This window comes from Pongo pygmaeus, chromosome 3 (genome assembly GCF_028885625.2).
Source record: "Pongo pygmaeus isolate AG05252 chromosome 3, NHGRI_mPonPyg2-v2.0_pri, whole genome shotgun sequence".
Lineage (NCBI taxonomy): Eukaryota > Metazoa > Chordata > Mammalia > Primates > Hominidae > Pongo > Pongo pygmaeus.
In genome coordinates this window covers 167,182,226-167,208,016 of record NC_072376.2, presented here as the reverse complement: position 1 = coordinate 167,208,016, position 25,791 = coordinate 167,182,226, and the positions used below count along the sequence as shown (strand labels likewise).

Sequence of the window (25,791 nt, the reverse complement as noted above, 5' to 3'; positions counted from 1 at the left end):
TTGAGATTAAAATATCGGAGAGTATCTTTATAGTCTTAGAGTAGGAAAGACTGTTAAACAAAATACAAAATACAAAAACACAAGAAAAGATTCATAAATTACTTTAAAATTAAGAAGTAGTGTTGAAACAATCATGCTATACAAAGTTATAAAAGAATCCATAACCTAGAAGAAGACATTTATAATATACATCATGAAAAAAAGCCTTAATATCCATAACCTTTTTTAGGTTGGTGCAAAACAGTTTTTGCCATTGAAAGTAGTGGCAAAAACAGCAATTACTTTTGCAACAACCTAATAACAAATTAGTAAGAAAGTGCTAGCTTAATAGATAAATGACAAAGAAAAATTACAGAAAAGGAAATTTGTATAGTCAATAAACATATACATGTTCAATGTCATACAAGTACACAATGGTGCTCACCATTGGGAAGACAGGAGCATGGGGTCTTCAAATGTGGTTGTAATATTTTATTACTTTTAAAGATCTGAAGCAAATCTAGCAACATAGTAAGCTTTCACAGAGCTGAGTAGTTGGTAGTATTTTTCAAGTAAAAAATAATGACTACAAGTATCAATATCAAATAAAAAGATTTTACTTTAAAAACTTGGCTGCTTCTAAATTCATATTCATACTGCTTACTTAGGAAAACTAACTTGTCTTCTAAAACAGTGTTTTTTCTATGCAAACTGTGGCAACGAATCTTTAAGCATTTAAGTGCTGTGGAAAATTTTTTAGGCATATCTTTAATCAGCATCCTCTGCCAATGAGTTTTCTTTTCTTTCACATTACAAAGAATGTCAGTAGTGAATGCAATCATGTAACTCTACAACATTACTAGGGGTGAACCACAGAACCTGAGAACTGTTGGGGTTTTTAAAACACACATTTTAACTTTGAGCAAAAGAGCCCCTTGTTTCTGTGATGAATGAGATGTGGCATTTTCTGATTGGCAAGTGACCCATAGAAAGCACATGGAGAATGATCATGTCACCATTCAACTTCGTAATTAAGTGTAGTTTTGTTTGTGGCCTTAATTGCATTTGTTGGAAGCTGAGTCCTTGATTTCTTAATCATGTCTACATTTTTACTTGCCTATGTAAAAATGAATAAGAAGAGGAGGTATGTCTCCAAAGAAGTATAAGTTTGGGAGATTTGTTTGGTATAGATAAGCAGGGTGTTTATCCTATTATTTAGCTGCCATAGTTCTCCCAGGAAAAAGCTGAGTCTTTGTATCATCTGGGCATTTAATGATGACTGAGAATTTGTCCTTCTAGCTAAATGCTGCCAATGTGATATTTCTCCCTTAACTGCCTTGCCTCTATTAATAAATGGGCCAATTTAAGTGTCTAGGTCCTTGACATATCTTTACATACACAGATGTTGCATCCTAGCAGAATTATGACTGACATCTTCCTGCCAGAATAAAATAAATAATTTAGCATTTTGGGAGGCCGAGGCGGGTGGATCACGAGGTCAGGAGATCGAGACCATCCTGGCTAACACAGTGAAACCCCATCTACACTAAAAATACAAAAAATTAGCCGGGCGTAGTGGCGGGTGCCTGTAGTCCCAGCCACTCTGGAGGCTGAGGCAGGGAGAATGGCGTGAACCCGGGAGGCGGAGCTTGCAGTAAGCGGAGATCACGCCACTGCACTCCGTCCTGGGTGACAGAGTGAGACTCTGTCTCAAAAAAAAAAAAAAAAAAAAAAAAAAAAAAATTGAAAAAAAAGAAAAATGTACAGGACAGCGCTTTGTATGCTGAAAACTGTTTTACAATGGTAACCTAACAATCCTGGAAGTAGAGAAAAGACAAACACAGATTTAGAGTCATATTTTTGTAACTCCACGTCCCGTTCCTTTAAAGGAAAAGAGATGTTTAGTAGCTACTATCTCTTTGAGCATAAAGCTTCCTTCAAGGGGAGGTAGGTGGAAGGAAAGGGTATGGTATTCACTATGGCCAAGCAAGCCCCAGTTTTCTCAGGAGAGTGAAACTATTGCAAGCCCACAAGAAGTGTCTGGCAACAAGTGGGTTCCTGGCGTACCCATGGTCATTCCAAAAGCACAATCACACACTGATGACTATGTGGGACCGGGAAGAGGAAGAGCCCATCCCCAGCATCCTTTCCACCGATTGGAATATGCTAGTCTGTGTGCAGAGACACTTGGTTCCACGTGCAACAAATGCCTGCCAGCACCAATGGGTTTGTAGAGCCAAAGATCTCCACTTCAATCACTAAAATATCTCTGGACATATTAACCCGAAACTATTCACAATACCGATATTATTGGTGGACCCACAAGCTGACCATGATTCATAGTGCAGGCGTGGTTTTGATAAAAGGCACAAAGAAGCTGACTTTTGGCATTTCTGCTCCAATCTGAGGTGGTGATACTCATTTTTATAACCTTACACATTAAACAAGGCCACAAAAATTCATTTTATGTTGGCTTTTCTCTCAGCAGCCCCAAATGATCTCAGTCCCAGAATAGATTGAGGTAGTGCCCTATAGGTGACATATGTTTTAGCTCTCAATTATTATTATTATTATTATTATTTTGAGTTGGAGTTTCGCTCTTGCCCAGGCTGGAGTACAATGGCACAATCTTGGCTCACCACAACCTCCACCTCCCAGGTTCAAGCAACTCTCCTGCCTCAGCCTCTTGAGTAGCTAGGATTACAGGCACGCACCACCACGTCCAGCTAATTTTGTATTTTTAGTAGAGACAGGGTTTCTCCACGTTGGTCAGGCTGGTCTCGATCTCCAGACCTCAGGTGATCTGCCTGCTTCAGCCTCCCAAAGCACTGGGATTACAGGTGTGAGCCACCGTGCCCAGCCTAGCTCTCAATTATTATTTTTATTTTTGCTTTTAAAAATTATTTCTGTAAACCTAGAATGCACCCAAAAATATACAAAAACTTGAGCCAAAAGGCTTAATACAGACTTTGTGTCAGCTTTCACAAGCAGCTCGACTGATTCATTTTCTTTTCCACCTCCACTTCACATCACCTCTACATCAGTCCTAACTCCTTGCCTCCTGAGAAACCCTTTTCTGAAAATACAGCAGATGGTTTTTAGATGAAAAGACAGGAAAACAAATGCTAAACAGAAGAATGTTCTACCTTCTCAGGAAAATAAAGAGGGTACCTAGAGGAATATTGAATAATACTGGTCTAGGATTGTTACCTATGGCGGAGGAGGAAAAGAGGAGTCTCAGAGGAAAACATTGCTTATTTCTGTGCACTGGAAAGTCTGTTGTTTGCCATTTGACGAGTCCATTTAATACTGTAAGTTTACTTACTGACCACCTTGAAAGTGCCAATTCTCTAAAATGATGTCATTTTCCTTAATTGAGACATAAATGAATGCATCAGGATTCAGAGGAGGTTGACCCTTCTGGAGTGCTAGTGCCTCACAGAACTTAACCTTGAAGTCAAGTTTAGGACCATAGGAAACCTCCATAACGAAGGCTAGTTATTGTTGATGCAGTCAGTCTCAGCTTCTTCACAGGATAACACCTTTGGACAGCAATAGTAGGGAAAATCGTCTCTTGTGCTCAGTACTATAGTCTACCTTCCTACATAATTTAAATACTAATTTCCATTTCTTCAAGGCTACTGTGGCCAAAGGAGAGCTATTAAATGTGTTGTGTCTCCTCCTCCCCATCCCACTGCCTCCACTTTGGCCAATCTTCTTCCCTAGAGCAGCTCTCCTGTTACATCCAATCAGCCTGTGGCCCCCACTCTTTCCTCTTCCTGAGGCCATTCTTCCGGGTGACATCTTTTCTGACTTCCCCAATTAAATTTGCTAAACTTGTGGGATATGTACCAATGACATGTGCCATAGTGGGAAGACAGGCTTTTGGTGGACAAACAGACCTGGAGTCAAAATTACCTCTTGCACAAAAGATAATACCTCACCCACAACATTTTTCCCTCACCAGAGTGAATCATGACCACAGATCCTGGTATCTTTGGTCCCAACACAGAAATCTAAAAGCCAGTCTGACCTGCATAATCCTAAACAAGTCAGTCCTTTTATACTGTGATGGTTAATTTTGGGGGTCAACTTGACTAGATTGAGGGATATCCAGATAGCTGGTAAAGCATCAATTATTCTCAATGCACCGGTAGGTACTGAGCCTGTCTTGCTTCTGCTGAAAGGAAAACCCAGGTGGATTTGCTTTTTTTTTTTTTGGCGGGGAGGGGGGGTATTTTTTACCACATTTTTTTTTATTTTTTATTTATTTATTATACTTTAAGTTTTAGGGTACATGTGCACAATGTGCAGGTTAGTTACATATGTATACATGTGCCATGTTGGTGTGCTGCACCCATTAACTCGTCATTTAACATTAGGTACATCTCCTAATGCTATCCTTCCCCCCTCCCCCCACCCCACCACAGGCCCCAGTGTGTGATGTTCCCCTTCCTGTGTTTCTTTTGATTAGAATGATGGGGCTGTTCCAGGTGTGTCTATAAGGGTGTTTCCAGAGGACATTGGTATATGAGCCAGTGGACTGAGTGGGAAGATCTGCCCTCAATGTGGACAGGTGCCATCCAATTGGATGGAGGCCTGTATGGAACAAAAAGATGAAGAAAGGGCAAATTTAATCTCTCTTCCAGTGCCAAGACATTCTTCTTTTCCTGCCCTTGGGTATCAAAACATCAGGTTCTCTGGCCTTTGGACTCCAGGACTTATGTGACACCCACCTCCCCATCCTCATGCTGTTAGACCTTCAGCTTCTGACTGAGGGTTACACCATTGGCTTCCTTGGTCCTGAGGCCTTTAGACATGGGCCAAGCCATGCTATCTGCTTTCCTGGTTCTCCAGCTTGCAAACAGCCTATCTTGAGACTTCCCAGCTTCCATAATCAAGGGAGCCAATTCCTCTAACAAATCCCTTTATACGTATTACTGTCTATATTCTATAGTTTCTGTCTCTCTGGAGAAAGCTGACTAAAACAAGTCCCTTTCACATGACTGGAAAAGATCTTAAAATCCCATTTCTTTTTCAGAAATCTTCAAAACATGTTCCTATGGCAAAAATATTCTGCTCATTTTGACATTCTAAATGGTATATATATCCATGTTACTACACATCAAAAGTGAGTTATTCTAGTTTTGGGGAGCAAAGAGTCCTTTTAACACACTCCCTTTAGCTCCATGGAAAAGATCCTCCCTTCTTTACATAAATAACTTACTGATTCATCAAATCATCAGCCAATCTGTCTCCTCTCACTTGTAACTTTCTCACTTTATGTTGACTTGGTTCAAGGTCAAACAGGAAACTTTAATTAGTTCCAACCTCACAAGTTTAAAGATAAATTTATGAGTTTGTTTTTTTTCCCCCCCAAATAGATGAAGTTCTGTCTCCTGGCTGCATTCTGCAGATAGTAATTGATTTGTTTAGTTACATATAAAGCAGCTGAGCATTCTAAAACACATTGCTGTTCAACAGAACTCTCTATTATGATAGAAGTTTTTTATATCTATGGTAGCCAGTATCCACCTGTGACTATTAAGGACTAAAAACATAGCTAGTATGACTGAGAACTACTTTTTAAATTGTACTTGATATGGTTTGAATGTTTGTCCCCTTCAAAACTCATGTTGAAAGTTAATCTCCAAAGTGGCAGAATTGACAGGTAGGGCCTTTAAGAGGTGAGTGGGTCATGGGGGCTCTGCCCTCATGAATAGATTAATTCATTCATGAATTAATGGATTAATATGTTAATGGATTAGTGGGTGCATGGGAGTGGGATTTGTGGCTTTATAACAAGAGGAAGACAGACCCAAGCTAGCAAGCTTAGCTCCTAACCATGTGATGCCCTGAACTGCCTTGGGACTCTGCAGAGAGTCCTCACTAGCCAGAAGGCCCTCACCAGATGTAGCCTCTTGACCTTGGATTTACCAGCCTATATAACATAAGGAATAAATTATTTTTCTCTATAAATTACCCAGTTTCAGTTATTCTTTTAGAAGCAACAGAAAACAGAGTATGACAGTACTTAATTGTAATTAATTTCATTTTAAATAGCCACAGGAAACTAATGCCAACTGTACTGTGCAGTACAATGCTAGATTAATAATGGTGACAAGGTTCTATTTCCACTGGAAATAAAAACTTATTTTAAAAGTCCAAAATAATAATAATAGCCATCATTGCTATCACTGCTCATGTAGAGGGGACAATAGAGATAATGAGTTAATTTAAGGATCCATATTTTCTTTATTTAGTAGAACCCTAGTGAATAATCTAAAATCATGCCCTATTAGGGACAATGATAACAATGTATAGAAATTTTTACTCACAGAAGGCAGTATTACCAGTTAGAATGGCAATCATTAAAAAGTCAGGAAATAACAGGTGCTGGAGAGGATGTGGAGAAATAGGAACACTTTTACACTGTTGGTGGGACTGTGAACTAGTTCAACCATTGTGGAAGTCAGTGTGGCGATTCCTCCGGGATCTACAACTAGAAATACCATTTGACCCAGCCATCCCATTACTGGGTATATACCCAAAGGATTATAAATCATGCTGCTATAAAGACACATGCACACGTATGTTTATTGCGGCACTATTCACAATAGCAAAGACTTGGAACCAAGCCAAATGTCCAAGAATGATAGACTGGATTAAGAAAATGTGGCACATATACACCATGGAATACTATGCAGCCATAAAAAATGATGAGTTCATGTCCTTTGTAGGGACATGGATGAAGCTGGAAACTATCAGCAAACTATCACAAGGACTAAAAACCAAACACTGCATGTTCTCACTCATAGGTGGGAATTGAACAATGAGAACACATGGACACAGGAAGGGGAACATCACACACCGGGGCCTGTTGCTGGGTGCAGGGAGAGGGGAAGGATAGCATTAGGAGATATATGTAATGTTAAATGATGAGTTAATGGGTGCAGCACACCAACATGGCACATGTATACATATGTAACTAACCTGCACGTTGTGCACATGTACCCTAAAACTTAAAGTATAATAATAAAAATAAATAAAAATTAAAAAACCGTAGGAAGCAAACAGATCCAGAATTCACGGAATACACCACCTATAATAAATTATATCTAGCCGTCTTTCTCCACTAAAAAACACAATTACAGTAATTTAATAGCCTAAGAAAAAAAAAAAAAGAAGAAGGCAGTATAACATAAAAGGGCACAGTCTCTGGACCTAGACTTCTTTATGAGCTGTGTATCTTAGCCAAGTTCTTAACCTGTTGTGCCTTGTTTCCCTCAACAGTAAGATTGGGACAATAATAATGTTGTTAATCCATATAAAATACTTAGAACAGAGACTTGCACATGATAAGTACTCCATAAATGTTAGCTGTCATCCTCCTTAAAGAATAAAGACAGCCCCAAATCTATATTAACCCTGGCATCAGACATGACTGATTTCTTTCTCTCAAAAGATTCAAGTCACGTTAGAAACATGTGATATCTGTGGTCTAAGGAAGTTTGACATTTAATAAATGTCAAGTGGCCTTCTATCAAAAGACTTCCCATGGTAATTGTCAATTAGTTATTCAAGGGCCTGTCGATAGAATTTTCCCACATCTGGTTGAACATGAGCACTCCATTAGCAAAAGCATTTACAGAGGAAGCATGACGCATTGAACCCCTTCTTTCATCTAGGAAGAACATTTCCTTAGATTTAATCAGTCTTAACCAGAAACTACAGACATTCAAGTAGAGATGTAAGGAAAATTTTAATGGGGTTACAAATTCCTCAAAAAATATTATCAGAAATATTGTTTGTAATAAATCAAAAGCTAATTTTGCCACAATGTAAACTTCATTAATATAATACTGCTTAAAATGGGTTTATTCTATAAAAAGTAATACAATTTAAATGGAAACACAAATTTTAAAATAATTTTGTTCATGTTTTTCTCAGTTTTTGATCTCCTAGTTTTTTCCAACTCAAAAATATTACTTTCAAAACCTTTATTTTTCTTAGAAAACAAGTAAAAATAATGCTATGGGAGTTAATAAATAAGGTTGTCATTAGAAACACCTAGAAATTCTAGAGAAGAAACCTGACTTGTGATGTCATATTTGTTAGGGAATTTTAAAATATGGTTTTTTCCTTACAGTTCCCCCACTGGACAAAATGACTTCTGTATGGTGGACATTGAGAAGAAAGGAGTAATCTACACATCTCTCCTCCTGGTTATTATCCCCACCCCATTTCCTCCAGCCAGGGAGATCCCCGGAAGGAGCATTGATTGGGATGAGAGGAAACAGATCCTATTCCTTTCCTCTAACTTCCTGGCCTTCAGCAACCCACTCAACCTTAAAACCTGGTTCTTCAATTGAAAATTAGTAATTGGCAATGTGATAATTTCCAAGATCCCTTCTGATTCTAACAGTCTGTAAACTTAAAATTTATAGAAAATCTCTTAATTAGCTTCTATTTATCAGCTAATGTAGGTATCATTTCTATTTTCCCTTCAAATGAGTTTTGTTCTTATAAATGCATCTTCATGAGATGTAGCCCAGCCTACCCAACTATGATGCCACTCTTCTGGATCTTCTCTTCCAAGTACTCCCTAGTCTTAGAATAATGGAGTATAATACCCCACAAGAGTAGCAGAGTTTTAGGAGCAGATGATTAAGTGTTGAGGTTAAATGACGTCTGTTAGACTATACTACGTGGAAGGATGAATACGGGTAAACAACATTTTAATATCACCAATTGATTATTTTGACAACTGATTATTGTAAAAAAATGTCTACTGTTTAATTTTTTCAGTACCATATGCCTGGCATAAGGTAGGAGCAATCGAAACTAAGAAGCTGTCTTGTATTTATGAACCTCTAAAAGTGGGCCTAAGAGTGCTTTGAAAACTTGCAAGCTCCATGGAACAACCTCAGAGAAGCTGAGTGATCTCTTCCAGTCCCAGGCACAGTCAAAGACAGAGCCTCCTGCAATTATTTCCCTGACTCCTAGACCCTTCATTACCCTACCCTAGGAGGCTGGGAATACCCTTCTCTATGATTTGCACCCATTTTCTTTAACTAGCCTCTGGTCTGGCTTGCCCTTAGTCACACCTCATCTTGTACCGTGGTTCCAATAACTGTATCAAGATCTTGTCCTCAGGTGTTCTCCTGATTTCTTAGCTGGCTGTTAGGACTGTCCCTGTCCACCACACCTTCATAGTTAGCTGAGAAGTGGAGTCACTTCTCAGCAGTTTGGATACCTGTGCTCTTGTCTTGCTTTTCAAACTCTTCAGCTATTGTTATCCTACCTCTGAATCCCTGGTCCAAAGCTGTCCTTCATACCTGTGCTTGAGTTAAAAGAGCATAAATAACAATGAGTCTAGCCCTGCCAATTCAGAGTGACATCTCTTAGATGCCTGGCACTGTGCTGGGATTTGGGGTACAATAACAAATAAAGCATTGTTCCTGTCTGGAGTTGCTAACAGTCTAGAGCCAGGGTTCCCTGTCTATGGCTTCAGGGTCATCAGAGGTTCCTGAAAAGTTACATGTGCTCTGGGCATTTTCAACCATAGTGTTGGTTCTGGGGTTTGGAGTTTTGTGTTTCTTAATCTGTTTGTGTGTGTAGTCTCTTTCTTGAGGACACAGCATACACGGTTTAATAAATATGATTCAATAATAATAATTGAGTTTGGAGTTCTTTCTGACTTTTTCAGAGAACATTCCACTTTTAAATGAAGGCATTGTCATTTTCATTTCTTTTTAACTCTTCAACACTTTAAATACTCATAACAGTAGACTTGTGTTACATGATTAAAATGTTGTAAGTCATTTGATATATTGTCCCCAGATGGGAGATGTAAAATAGGATGTTTGTCCACAAACCTTCTTCCAAAACTTAGCAAAGAAGTGGGTAGGAAGGAGCAGTACAGTTTGCCAGTTCTCTGGATGTATTTATTTAGTTCATCTGCTTAGAAAGCATTTCTGTATCTCATTTGTTTTTATTCCAAGAAATGATTGACAAATGAGTTATAAAATTCCCGCTATATACATGAAGAAACTAAGGATAAGTGAGGTCAGAGAATCTCCCAGAAATAACATATTTGTCAGTGGCAGTGTTGATTCCAGGGATTGAAAATCTAGCATGGGTGGGCCGTGTGTGTATGGGGGTCTTTCCAGTTCTGCCTCTGGACACTGCCCATTCTTTGTCTATCCCATGGGTTGGGTGGTCTCTATGGTCCTTTGGGCGCATCATCCAGATATCCAGATAGCCAGCCTCCTGTTCATCTGTTCTCCACTTTCTTGCCACTTCTATGTCTAGCACCAAGTGCACTTTGATTGTTAGGCCTTCCCATGTCCCTGAGACATGGGCAATTAGACCCCCCAGGAGAGCTCCCCAAGATGCTCAGAATCCTACTCCTAAATCGTTCTAAGGAACCTGAGAGGAGGAAGAGTCCAGGAACTCAGAGCTCATATCCCTTCCTATACAGATAAACTCAGTAATGCACATCTACATGAAGGCGGGACAAAATTCCCAGCAGCAGGGAGAAGACTCAGCAAGGCCCTGGTGGGGGCAATTCTAGGCGGACATGAGTCACTGACACTCACTGACCTCACTGGGCGGCGCCCTCCTGAGCACTCAGCCACACCCACAGCCCCTTCCCCTCTGCATCACAAGGGAGAAGCAGATGGAGAGGAAAAGCACAGAAACATGTCTGGCCCTGACCACAGGGCACAGCTTCCTGAAAGAAAAAACTTGGATTGTTCATAGGAAATAATGGAACAAGCATTAGTTAATCTAATTATGGTATTAAAAACAAACAAACAAACAAACAAAAACAGAGGGTTTCCCAAATGATTTCTTTGCTGACTTCTCACTTGGGTTGAGAGACCCAGGAAGAAACAATAAGTATGTCACAGTCCAACAGGGTTTGGCCCACCATCTGATAAAAATGAGTGTCCTTGCTTACAATAACAGCTAATATTTATTGTGTGTGTGCTAGATGCCAGACATGTTCTAAGTGTATAATCTCATTTTGTCCTCAAATAACCCTAGACATTGCCATTATTTCCAATTACAGATACAAATCTATTTGGGAATATTCTGGGTATTGACCTACCATTTTGTCTACGGCTTCTACATCTTTTTCAACTTGGAGAACATTTTGGAAATTTTTTTCTCAGTCAATCTTCAAAACAGAAGATTTCTTGGCCTATTATTTATGCTGGTTCTATAAGAGTAAAATAAGTTCTCCCCTGGGGAGAGGGACTTTAAAAAGTGCGAGAAATAGCAAAGACAGGAGGTTGTCAAACAAGTAGATATGCTAAAGCTGCCAGCAGAGACAGACTAGCAGGTAGTGGGATAATAATTAATATATTATTACTCTCAGAGCTTCATTCTTTCATTAATGTTTGAATAAGATAGGTCTGCTTTACAATGTTTTCTTATGTGTGTTTCTGGGTCTACTTACTTCTCCTGTATGTTTTGTCTTTTTTCCCCTTTTCAGGATTTTTCTTTCTTGTTTCTGTCATTCAGTTTCAGGTAGCCTTTTGGGTCTCTTTTTGCTTTGAAGATCATCTCTTTTTTTTTAATCCTTGCTTTTTGTGGGAAGAGTCTTTACCTCTATCATTGTCATTTTTTAAAACTATGTTATTTTTCCATTCCTCTCTTTTCATCCACTTAGCCAGTTGTGATCCGTTTTCATTCATTCTGTTTTTAATTACAAGCTTCCTCACATGGTGCTTTTTCTCTGCTCTCCTTCATAATTTTCTTTTATCTCTTCATAACTTATTTTTTTCTATAATTAATGGGAAGCTTATCTAACTATTCGAGTATTTATGATTTCTCCCTAATTGGTCCTTCTTTCTCCTTTCCTTGGGATCTTCCTCCAGCACTCAATTTGGTAATGCACTGAGTTGAGACAGAAGGATCTCACAATTTTCCATTACTCAGTCATTCTCTATTTTTCAGAAACAAGTTCATGAAATTACCTACTGTGCCTTTAGGCTATAATTCTCCCTTTAGCTTAGATTAAAATGTGACAGGTGTAGTTGGAAGTTACCTACATTAGTCACAGACAGACTATAAGGAACAAAGTGCACCAGGAGGTAAGGACTGGAGTGCAAGAGCTTCTAACTAATGAAAGCAAGGTACTTACGTGTGCAGAGAGTCAGAAAATGGTCCTCTCAATCAATGATGTGGGAGATGACCTGGAGTTTCCTTTGTCTCCCTGAAGTTGTAAATCTTTGAAAACAAAAGCAATTTTGAAAAATATAGTTAAAAATGTTTCATGGGGGTCTCACTGCCTTTTTTTGGAGACAATTTTCCAGGCCACCTTGCATTTGTTTGGTTCTTATTTCCAAAAGGCATTGGCATTATCTCAATTCATCTTATTAATAACTCTAAGAAAAAAAAAAAAGACTGCACTGAAATTGCCCAGTTCACAGGTGAGCTTTCTCAGGGATGGAGTTTCACTTGTTCAATCTAATGTAAGATTTAATAACAAACAAGGTTTTCGGTCTGTGTCTGTTGAGTTCTGTGCTTTCTCAAGATTTAGTTCCCTGCCACTCTCCTTATCTTCCCTATGCACTCCCTGCTTCTGTATTCCTGTTTTCTCTCCTTTTATAACTTTTGGAATCTTTCATATTTTATCACTAGAGAAACAGGATGATATGAACTAACTGAGGGAGAAGAAAATAGTCACAACTTTCATGTGTTCAAATGAAGTTGACCATACTCGATATATCTAAACCTCGCCTAGTAATTATTCGGATACAAAGTGAACCTCTGAGGGGTTCACTAAAAATTCAATTGAGGCCGGGCATGCTGACTCACACCTGTAATCCCAGCACTTTGGGAGGCTGAGGCAGGCAGATCACGAGGTCAGGAGATCAAGACCATCCTGGCCAACATAGTGAAACCTCATCTCTACTAAAAATACAAAAAATTAGCTGGGCGTGGTGGTGCACGCCTGTAGTCCCAGCTACTCAGGAGGCTGAGGCAGGAGACTCGCTTGAACCAGGGAGGCGGAGGTTGCAGTGAGCCGAGATCGTGCCACTCCAGCCTGGGTGACAGAGCGACACTCTGTCTCAAAAACAAACAAACAAACAAAAAACAACAACAACAACAAAACAAACAAAAATTCCATTGAAGAAAACAGATAAATCAAGGGTGAAAATGACAGTGAAGGCAGGTCTGGCCCACTGTTTAGTAGTGAGGAAGTCTAAGAGCCTCACACAGTGAGAAGGCTGAGGAACAGAAGGGCAAATACTTATTTTAGGTTTTATTTTTACTGCTTTTATTGCTCTTAACACCACAGACTTCTCTAGCAACAGCAGCAGCTATGACCCTCCCCAGGTTCTGGAATACTCAGAAATCTAAACTCTGCCTCCCACTGCTTCTGTGTGGAGGGAAAAACAACTAAACATTCCCCAAAAAGCTTCTTATCACAAGTGTCTAAAAATTCTTTGAGTGTGCTCTCAAGATATGCTGTCATGTGTCAGCTTCCTTCTTTACTTTCTCAGAAACTCAAGGGACTGAAACCTGTGGTTTTGTGAAACACTTAAAATTCCTTTTTTACTATCATTATCCATAAGCTTGTGCTCAAGGTCACCCGTTTCACTGTTCACGTTTACTTTCAACTAGGCCTGAAATGATACCAAAGAGATGGAAGGAAGCTTCTGGCTTTATCCCAAGCGAAGCAGGCATCTCCCTGTTTTAGCATATGATTCTGCTTAGCTTCCTATAGCTCGTCTTTCTCCATTTGACTTGCTCGCTCACTCACTTGCAATTGTAGGCATTTGCTTTATCATCCTTTGGTGAGGATGAGGGTGAAAGTGAGTGTGAGAGAGTATGGAAAATGGGTAGGAATGGAGGAACAACTGAGCAGATATGCTGTCTGGCCACCTAGTCTTCATAAAAAATTTGATAGCCCCTACCCAAAAGAATATAAATCATTCTACTATAAAGACACATGCACACTTATGTTTACTGCAGCACTATTTACAATAGTAAAGACATGGAACCAACCCAAATGTCCATCAATGACAGACTGGGTAAAGAAAATGTAGTACATATACACCACAGAACACTATGCAGCCATAAAAAGGAATGAAATCCTGTCCTTTGTAGGGACATGGATGAAGCCATCATCCTCAACAAACTAACACAGGAACAGAAAACCAAACACTGCATGTTCTTACTCATAAGTGGGAGTTGAACAATGAGAACACATGGACACAGGGAGGGGAACATTACACACCAGAGCCTGTTGGCGGGTGGGGGTTGAAGGGAGGAAACTTAGAGGAGGGGTCAATAGGTGCAGCAAACCACCATGGCACACGTATACCCATGTAATGGCTTATGTAACAAAACTGCATGTTCTGCACATGTATACCCATTTTTTTAGAAGAACTAAAATAAATAGAAATAGGTTTTAGAATAAATAAATAGTTTTTAGAAGAACTAAAATAAAATAAAAAATTTGATAGCCCTATTGCACTACTTGATGGGAGAGGCCAGCTGGGATGGCAGAGGGTCTGTGGTCTGTGGTCATAATTCTTGGTCTAATCTAAGTTGATGAAAACTGCTCTTGGAAATATTTATTAACAGTTCTGAAGCTAACGTGAATAACAAATCTGGTGTGAAAATAGATCTTATCCTGTTTCCCTGCCGTCAGTCACTTTTCTGATTTCATCCTGGAATACAAACATATCAGATAAATTTAGTCTGTCTAAGGAGAAGCATTATATGTTTTTAATGACCAATAACAATTTATCTTGAGAAATCTGTTTTCCACCAGCTGATGTAGTCCAGTAAATGGCTAAGGGAATTGTATTTTTTCATAACCAACAACTCTCTCGGTGATGCTTTTCCAAATAGGTGCACAAACCAAGAAAAATACGTCATAAATGTTATTGAAAAAACTAGTTTTCTGCGACAGTGAAAACATTTGATTTATTTAAATTAAAGCAGAATGGCAGTGGCTTCCGTTTAATTCACGTTGTCTATGAAATTGAAGCAATGCATTCATCTTGATTTTTCATGCTCATTGTCCCTCTCTTTAAATGGTCAACTTCAGTTGCCTATTATTTCCTCAAGTTGTTTACCTTTGAGTATGTTTTTGACCAACAATCAAACAAGTGTATTGAAATGCCATAGTTTAACACATGGTCAGTAGTCTCCTTTAGAAAATCCATTTGTCCTCACAGAGTATTTACAGCCCCCAAAAGATGTTATTTTCTTTGATAATGAAACAACATTGTGCTTAGGAATTTGGTAATGGGAATAGACCATTTGCTAGCACCCAAAATGCTACAATTGAAAGAATCCTTCAAAATATTTAGAAGCTATCATATGCAATCACTTAAAGTTTGGTGTGTAGGTACATTCCATGAATTTCAGAGTCAGTTTGGCAAACGAAGATGACTGATTAACACATGTTCCAAGTAATTTTGTAAACTGATACTGATCACTTCTAAAATCCTCTTAAACTTCACAAATTTGAGACATGTGGAAAGGTATATAGAAGTATCTTAATTTTGGGATAAAATCTTCATATTTTTTACACCAAACTCTGCAAGTAAAACTGATAGTTTATGTTAAAATGTTGTTTTTTGCAACTAGCACAAAACTAAAAAGTGTTTTAAATACCTCAAAACAGGTGACTATATAAGAAATCCTGTGCCTCAGAAATGAATATGTAGAAATGTGTTTTACCAAAATCAGGGTTAAATGAACATATTTTCTTTTCTTTCTTTCTTTCTTTCTGTTTTTTTTTTTTTTTTCTTTTTGAGATGGAGTCATGCACTGTCGCCTGGGCTGGAGTGAAGGGGCGTGATCTCAGCTCACTGCAACCTCCACCTCCTGGGTTCATGCCATTCTCCTGCCTCAGCCTCCTGAGTAGCTGGGATTACAGGCACCCACTACCATGCCCAGCTAATTTTTTGTATTTTTAGTAGAGATGGGGTTTCACCATGTTGGCCAGGCTGGTCTGGAACCCCTGACCTCGTGATTCACCTGTCTCGGCCTCCCAAAGTGCCGGGATTACAGGCATGAGCCACCGCGCCCAGCTATATGAATACATTTTCTAAGTGTTCCTTAAGTTGTACATGTCAACAACGTTATTTATAATTAACTTAACTTAAAGCAGCATTTACATACATTTTTCTTTTATAGAAAAAGGTCATCATCACACACAAGGCTAAATTATAAGGAATGTATAGAATAATTTTTAAGGAAATATTATTTTTTCTTTTACATAGAATATGTAAAATAGTATTATTTATAAGTGAAATGAGGTGAAATAAATTATAGTTCTCAATAGGCTTGCACTAAAAACCCCAAAGACCTTTATATTACAGGAACCTGCTAGTCCTGAAAATGAAAGGCAAGCTAAAAGAATCTTTACTGTTTCAGCTCCCTTAGTTTGGAAAATGTAAAAACTGCTCTGAAAATAGAGTATTTCATTCTTAATAGCCCAAAACATTTTCAACGAGGAAATAATTTTCAATATTCTATTAAACAGGAATCATAGGAGGGATGTTTATGCAAAATTCTGGATTAGTAGAGTACAAATTAAATAGTAATTATAGTAAAACAGAAACAGATTGTCCAATCATAACTCTAGAGGTACTTTAAAAATTCAGCCACAAAGCAAGATTTGGGATCATGTTGTGATTACTGAGTGACCGTGTGGGTAGCAGCTGTCGTCTGAGTTTGGAAGGCGCTAAATGTCTGAGTTTCCAAAGCTTTATTTGTCATAGGATGCCATATTGAAATGGCTTATCAATCTTTCCCCAGAATTTAGTTAAAGAGGAAGATGACTATGAACTTCAGAGTAAAAATGAGTAGCCAAGCTTTCATCATGGGAGAAAGAAAAGATTTATAACCAGACACATATGATAGTCATTTACTTTATTATTAATGCTTTTGAACCTAAGTAAATTTAGTATTGCAGATATCACACAAAGAAGGAATCCTTCTTTGGGCTGGAATGAACTCAGAGAAAGGATCCATGGATTACCCTGGTGAACCTGATACTTTACTCTGGACAATTTTTCCCATCACTCCCTATTTATTGCCGTGTTGCCCTCCTTTATCCTTCCATTGTGAATCACACAAGCTCATATCATGGACGTAGGAGGAAAATAACACCTCTGATCCCAGGCCAAGCTCTGAATTAACCAAGACATACAGCAGGACTCTTGTGGATAGAGACCAATAGGTCTGATTTAATAGTAACAAAGCTATTTGTTCAATAGTTAGATGTAGCCAAGCTCTGAATTAACCAAGATGTACATCAGGACTCTTGTAGATAGAGATCAATAGGTCTCATTTAATAGTAACAAAGTTATTTTTTTCAATACAGTTAGATGTAGCCAAAAATGGGCTTGATAATGTTATTCAAAATTAAATAATCACCCCAGAACATAAATTTTCTGCAAGCAGACACCTCCACCAAAAGAAAGCAGAAGCCCAGTCTGTCTCTGGAACTCAGCAATCACCCCAAATGGTAAAGAGAACTCAAGAGTGTTACTCTAATTCACTGGTTCTCAAATGTGTTACAGGGCCAAGGGACCCATAAACCCTTTCCAGGAATCCACAAAGTCAAAATTACTTTTATAATGACACCATTGCCTTTTTCACTCCCATTTTCTTACAAATATATAGTTGGGTTTCCAGAGGCTACATGACACATAATATTGTAACAGATTGAATGTAAAATTCAGAATCCATCTGATTCCCATTAAAGACATTCATTAAATTGATTTTCAAAAATGTAAAACAATGCCACTTTTCTCACTAGGTTATTTCTTGAACTATTTTAAACGCTTTTAGTTTTGGACATCATTTTAAGCTTACGGAAGAGTTACAAAGATAGCACAAACAGTTCCAGTATACCCTTCACCCAGTTTCCTCTGTCAACATTTCATATAATCATAATGCAGCTACCAAAACTAAGGAATCAACATTGATATAATACTACTAACTAAACTACAGAATTTATTTGGATTTCACAAGATTTTACATTAACATATTTACTCTGATCCAGGATCTAGTCCATGGTACTACATTGCATTTAGTAGTCATATCTCTTTAGCATTGTCTGATCTGATAGTCAGTTGTACTTGTCCTGCATGACCTTGACATTTTAAAGCAGTACTGGTAAGAGATTTTGTAGAATGGCCCTCAACTTGGGTTTGTCTGACATTTTCTCATGATTAGATTAAAGTTATGGATATGGGAAGGGAATGCCACAGAGGTGGTGTTGTGTATTTCTCCAGGAATGTATGATATCAATATGTCTTGACACTGGTGATAATAAATTTAATTATTTGGTTAAGGCTGTGTCTACCAGGTTTCTCCATAGTAAATCACAACTTTTCACTTTGTAATCAATAAAAATTTGGTCTATGCAAAATCTTATTTCTCCTTAAACTTTTGCCCACTAATTTTAGCATTTATTGGTGGATTGCTTGAAGTAATTATTATTATGGTGTTCTAATGGTGATTTCCTATTTCCCTCATTTCATTTGATGTGGTTTGGCTGTGTCCCCACCCAAATCTCATCTTAAATTGTAGCTCCCCTAATCCCCACATATTGTGGAAAGGACCCAGTGGGAGGTAATTTAATCATGGGGGTGGTTTTTCCCAGGCTGTGCTCCTGATAGCAAAAACCCAGGCTGTGCTCCTGATAGCAAAAACATCTCATGAGATCTGATGGTTTTATACAGGGCAGTTCCCTTGCACATGCTCTCTTGCCTGCTGTCATGTAAGATGTCCTTCACCTCTGCCATAACTGTGAGGCCTCCCCAGCCATGTGGAATTGTGATTCTATTAAACCTCTTTTTGCCTATAAATTAACCAGTCTAGGGTATTTCTTCATAGCAGTATGAAAATGGACTAATACACCATGTAAATATGTAGTTTAAATAACTCTGTAAATGTTGTTCTTTATCGCTCACTTATTTATTTATTCAATCATTAACATATCAATGTGGAGTCATGGGCATTTATTTTATTCTTTAGATTGCATATATTATCATAAATTACGTTATTGCTCCAATTGTTCCATCTTTGGCCATTGGAAATTTTTCTTATTGGCTCACTTGTTCCTCTGAGACTTTCTTACTATCTGATACCACAAAATGTTTCAACCTCATTTTGTACTTTTCCTGCTCCAGCCCTGGATCAACCAGTTCTCCCAAGAAGCCTAGTTCCTTTTACTGAAGACGGTATTTAGAAATCAAGATCTCTGAGTGCTGGGTGTCCTCATTGCTGTGGGAATATCACTGTTTCCAGACCCTACAGTATAGAAATATATGTATGTATACAAACTAATGTCTATTTATCCATCTATCTATCTGTCATGTATTTGTTAAAAACCATAAGTTCATCTGGCAATTCAAAAAGCTAGAGCATTTCATTACATCCAAAGGATCACACTAGCTTCCTAGCAATGGATCCTAATGAGATTGAAATGTCTGAAATGACAGACATAGAATTCAGAACCTAGATAGTGAGGAAACTCAACAAGATCTAAGAGAAAGTGGAAATCCAATCCAGTGAAACCAGAAACACAATCCTAGATTTGAAAGATGGCATAGATATATTAAGAAATAACCAAACTGAATGTCTAGAATTTTAAAATTCACTAGAGAAATTTCAAAATATAATTTGAAGCCTTAACAATAGGCTAGACCAAACAGAGGAAAGAATTTCAGAGCTCAAGGATCAGTCCTCTGAATCAATCAAGCCAGACAAAAATGAAGAAAACCTAATAAATTTTAAAATGGACAAAGCGGGATTATATAAAGTAACCAAATCCACAACTCAATGGCATACCTGAAAGAGAAGAAGAGAGAATAAACAACCTGCAGAACATATTTGAGAATATAATCCACAAAAGTGTTCCCAATATTACCAGAGAGGTTGACATGCAGATTCAATAAGTTCAGAGAACTCCTGCAAGATACTATGCAAGATGACCATCCTGAAGGCACATAGGTATCAGGCTTTCCAAGGTCAATGCGGGAAAAAAAATCTTAAAGGCAGCTAGAGAAAAGGGTCATGTTACCTACAAATGGAATCCCATCAGCTTAACAGCAAACTTCTCAGCAGAAACCTTATAAGACAGAAGAGATCAGGGTCTACTTTTAGCATTATTAAAGAAAACAACATTTCAACCAAGAATTTCATATCCTGCCAAATTAGGCTTCATAAGCAAAGGAGAAATTAAATATTTCCCAGATAAGCAATCACTAACAGAGTTCATTACCACTAGACAGGCCTTACAAGAGATGCTTAAGGGAGTTTTAAACATAGAAATGAAAAAAGGACACCTGCTAAAACAAAAACTCATGTAAGTACACAGCCCACAGACCTTATAAAGCAACTACACAATCAAGTCTACAAAGCAACAAGGTGACAACACCATGACAGGAACAAAACCACACATATAAATATTAATCTTGAATGTAAACAGTCCAAACACACCACTTAAGACACAAAGTTGCAAACTGGATTTAAATAAAGCAAGACAGAACCTTCTGCTGTCTTCAAGAGACCCATCTCACATGCAATGACACCCAAAAGCTCAAAGTAAAGAGATTAAGAAAGATCTGTCATGAAAATGAAAAACAAAAAAGAGCAAGAGTCGGCCGGGGGCAGTGGCTCACACCTGTAATCCCAGCACTTTGGGAGGCCGAGGGGGGCAGATCATGAGGTCAGGATATCGAGACCATCCTGGCTAACATGGTGAAACCCAGTCTCTACTAAAAATACAAAAAATTAGCCAGGCGTGATGGCAGGCACCTGTAGTCCCAGCTATTCGGGAGGCTGAGGCAGGAGAATGGCGTGAACCCAGGAGGTGGAGCTTGCAGTGAGCCGAGATCGCACCACTACACTCAGCCTGGGAGACAGAGCAAGATCTCAAAAAAAAAAAAAAAAAAAAAAAAGAGCAAGAGTCACTATTCTTGTATTAGATAAAACACACTTTAAACCAACAATGGTAAAAAAGGGAATTACACAATGATAAATAGTTCAATTCAACAAGAAGACTTACTTATCCTAAGTATATATGCACCAACATTGGAGCTCCCAGGTTTATAAAACAATTACTTCTAAACCTAGGAAGAGACTTAGCCACACAATAACAGTGAGGAACTTCAATATCCCACTGACAGCATTAGACAGATCACCAAGTTAGAAAACTAACAAAGTAATTCTGGACTTAAAAAGTGAACACTTAACCGATAGGACCTTATAAAGAATATTCCACCCAACGACCACAGAATTTAAATTATTCTTATCTGTACATGAAACATACTCTAAGATCAACCACATATTCATTCATAAAAAAGTCTCAATAAATTCAAAAAAATTGAAATTATAACAAGCATATTCTCCAACCACAGTGGAATTAAAATAGAAACCAACAATAAAAGAATTCTCAAAGCCACACAATTACATGGAAACTAAACAACTTGCTCCTGAATGACTTTTGGATACACAAAAAATAAGGCAGAAATTTAAAAATTCTTTGAAATAAATGAAAATAGAGGCACTACATACCAAAACCTCTAGGATGTATCTAAAGCAGTGTTAAGAGGAAAGTCTATAAAGTTAAAAACCTACTTCAAGAAGATAGAAAGATCTCACATTAACAGTCTAATATCATATGTAAGGAACTAGAAAAGAAAGAATAGTTCCAAAGCTAGCAGAAGAAAAGAAATAACTAAAATCAGAGTCAAACGAAACAAAATCAAGACTCAAAAAATCATACAAAGTATCAACAAAATAAAAAGTTAGTTATTTGAAAGGAAAAACAAGATTGATAGACCACTAGCTAGATTAACAAAGAAAAAAAAAAGAGAAGATCCAAAGGAGTACAACCAGAAATGACAAAGAACAGATTACAAATGATCCCAGAGAAATTCAAAAGATCCTCAGAGACTGCTATGAATACCTCTATGTGCGCAAACTGGAAAATCTAGAGAAAATGAATATAATCATGGAAACACACAGTCTCACATGATGGAATAGGAAAAAATTGAAACCCTAGACAGATTAAGAATGGTTATGAAATTGAATCAGTAATAAAAAAAAAAACCTACCAAACAAAAAAGCTCTAGATTAGATGGATTAATAGGCAAATTCTACCAGTGAAAAGCCAGTACCAAGCCTACTGAAACTATTCCAAAAAGTCAAGGAGGAAGGATTCCTTTCTGTATTAGTCCATTTTCACACTGCTGATAAAGACATACCCGAGACTGGGTAATTTATAAAGAAAAAGAGGTTTAATGGACTCACAGTTCCATGTGGCTGGGGAGGCGTCACAATCATGGCAGAAGGCAAAAGGCATGTCTTACATGGCAACAGTCATGAGAGAGAATGAGAAACCAAGCAAAAGAGGTTTCCTCTTATGAAACCATCAGATCTCATGAGACTTATTCACTACCAAGAGAACAGTATGGGGGAAACCACCGCCATGATTCAATTATCTTCCACTGGGTTCCTTCCACAACAAATGGAAATTATGGGAGCTACAATTCAAGATGCGATTTGGATGGGGACACAGTCAAACCATATCACTCCCTAACCCATTCTATGAAACCAGTATCATCCTAATACCAAAATCAGTGAAATAGACACCAAAAAAAGAAAACTGCAGGCCAATAATCCTAATAAAATCCTCCACAAAATATGAGCAAATCAAATCCAGCAGCATATCAAAAAGTTATTTCACCATGATCAAGTAGGCTTCATTCCTGGATGCAAAGTTGGCTCAACATACACAACTCAATAAATATGATTCACAACATAAACACAAATAAAAACAAAAAAGATATGATCAACTCAATAGATGCCAAAAAGCGTTCAATAAAAATTCAACGGCTCTTCACGATAAAAAAAAAAAAAAAAACTCAACAAATTAGGCATTGAGGGAACATACCTCAAAATAATAAGAGTCATTGATGACAAACCCACAGTCAACATCATACTGACTGGGAAAAAGCTGGAAGCATTTCTCCAACAACTGAAACACAAAAAGAATGTCCACTCTCACCACTTCTATTCAACATAGTACTGGAAGTCCTACCCACAGCAATCAGGCAAGAGAAATAAATAAAAGCCATCTAAGTAGGAAAAGAGGAAGTCGAATTATCTCCCTTTGTTGATGATATGACTATTTACCTAAAAAACCCTGAAGCCTCCACCAAAGGGCACCTAGACCTGATAAACAACTTTAGTAACATTTCAAGATACAAAATCAACATACAAAAATCGGTTTTTCTGTACACCAATAACATACAGGCTGTGAGCCAAATCAAGAACATAATCCCATTTACAATAGCCACAAAAAAATAAAATACCTTATATAGCTAACCAAGGAGTTGAAAGATCTTTACAAGGAGAACTACAAAACACGGCTGACAGAAATCATAGATGACACCAAAAAAATGGAAAAATATTCCATGCTCATAGATTGGAAGAATCAATGTCCTTGAAATGACCATACTGCCCAGAGCAATCTACAGTTTCCATGCTACTTCTATCAAATTACCTACGTCATTTTTTCACAGACTTAAAAATAAAACTATTCTAAAATTCATATGGAACCAAAAAAAGAGCATGAATAGACAAAGTAATCCCAAACAAAAAGAACAGAGCCAGAGGCTTCACATTATCAAATTTCAAACCATACTGTAAGGCTACAGTAACCAGAACAGCATGGCACTGATATAAAAATAGACAGAGCAATGGAACAGACTAGAGAATCCCAAAATAAAGTCACGTGCCTACAGGCATCTGATCTTTGACAAAATCAACCCATAAAAAAACAACAGGAAAAGGATCCCCTAGTCAATAAATAGTTCTGGGAAAACTGGCTAGCCATATGCAGAAGACTGAAACTGAATCCCTACAAATGCAGAAATTAACTCAAGATGGGATTAAACACTTAAATGTAAGACCTCAAACTATGAAAATCCTAGAACAAAACCTAGGAAGTATGTGTCTAGAAATTGGCCTTGGCAAAGAATTTATGACTTAGTCCTCAAAAGCAGTTGCAAAAAACCATATCCAGTGCCCTTCATTACTGCATGTAGATACATATTTCCCTCCAGTATTATTTTCTCTCTGCCTGATGGACTTTATCATTTCCTGCAAATCAGGTATGCTAATAATGAATATTTTCAGTTTTTGAACGTCTGCAAAAGTATTAATTTTGTCTTCATTTTAAAAGATGTATTTTTTTCAGCATATAATTCTAAGTTGGATTATTTTTGATGAAAAATATACTGTCATTTTCAGTATGAATTATATCATACTGCTTCATTGTATGCCTAGTCACTTTTGATTAGATATAAACATTGTGAATCTTATCTTGTTGGGTGCTGGATATAATAATACATAATATAACTTAAATATTGTACAATATTTTATATTATTTTTAATAAGTAAATTAAATAATAAATTTTATAATATTTTATAATATTTTAAGTTATAGTAACTTAATATAACATAATATTTTTAAATAACTAATATAACTTAAAATATTTTTTAGCTTTGTTCTGAGATGCAGTTAAGTTTCTCGTAAATAGCTTAACCCTTTTGAGGTGTACTTTTCATCTTTTTTTAAGGGAGATCAAAGGAACTTTTAGTCTAGGGCTAATTTTTCCTTAGTACTGAAGCTATATAGTTCTGAGTACCCAGTGCCTACATATTACAGAATTATTTTTCCACTTTGACTCTTGGGGACACAAACTACTGCCAGCCAGGTGTGAGTCTCGTGAATGGTTCTGGGTGTTCCTTTCAGATAGTTCTTTCTCAGTATTGTATTCTTTTATATGTATGCTCATTAATACTCAGATGAAGACTTGAGGGAGCTGTCTGCACATTTCTGATACCCTGTCTCTGTGTAAATGAACTTCTATTTATATTTTGTACTCTACCATATTAACTTGAAAATAGATCATAGACTTAATTATAAAACTTAGAAAGGTAAAATTCACTGTATTTAAATCATATATTAATTTAAAAATCAAAAAAGGAAAAACTCTATTATGGTAAACATTGTAGATTGAACCCACATTAACAAGAGTTCTTTTTGGTTTTAAGAATTGTTAAGAACGTAAAGGGCTCCTAAAAGCAAAAATGATTAAGTACCACTGACCTACTGGAACTTCTCACATAGGCACAAATGAATGGTGGGGAGTATGTCCCTCTCAAATAGTTCTCTTCATTATTTATTCTCCAGGGCTTATGGATACTCTTTTCTAATAATAATGATTATCTTTTTTTTTTCGAGAAGGAGTTGTTGCCCAGGCTGGAGTGCAATGGCACAATCTCAGCTCACCACAACCTCTACCTCCCAGGTTCAAGCAATTCTCCTGCTTCAGCGTCCCGAGTAGCTGGAATTACAGGCATGCACCACCACACCTGGCTAATTAGTTTTTTGTTGTTGTTGTTTTTCGGTTTTTTTTTTTTTTTTTTTTTTTTTTTAGTAGAGATGGGGTTTCTGCATGTTGGTCAGGCTGGTCTCGAACTTCCTGACCTCAGGTGATCCACCTGCTTCAGCCTCCTGAAGTGCTGGGATTACAGGCGTGAGCCACCATGCCCGGCAATGATTATCATTTTTAAGTGCTTCCGTGAGTCTCACAAGCACTGCATATAGTATCACATTTAATCCTTATGCAACCATATATATTAACTTCTTGCAAACAAGAAAAATGGGTGTCAAAGATATTAATTAATGTGCCCAAGTCCACATAAATCAAGAACTGGAATTCAGTCCAATCCTGTCCAATTCAAAAG

The 25,791-nt window shown here is 37.6% G+C and overlaps 1 long non-coding RNA gene across 1 annotated transcript in view; it reads right to left on the bottom strand.

The window, feature by feature from the left end:
- Window positions 1–25,791, bottom strand: part of LOC129035329 (uncharacterized) — a 307,216-nt gene that overhangs the window by 75,104 nt on the left and 206,321 nt on the right. Inside the window, exon 3 of the long non-coding RNA XR_008502167.2 lies at window positions 12,131–12,216. This is a non-coding gene — a long non-coding RNA (uncharacterized LOC129035329). The remainder of the gene's footprint in view (window positions 1–12,130; window positions 12,217–25,791) is intronic.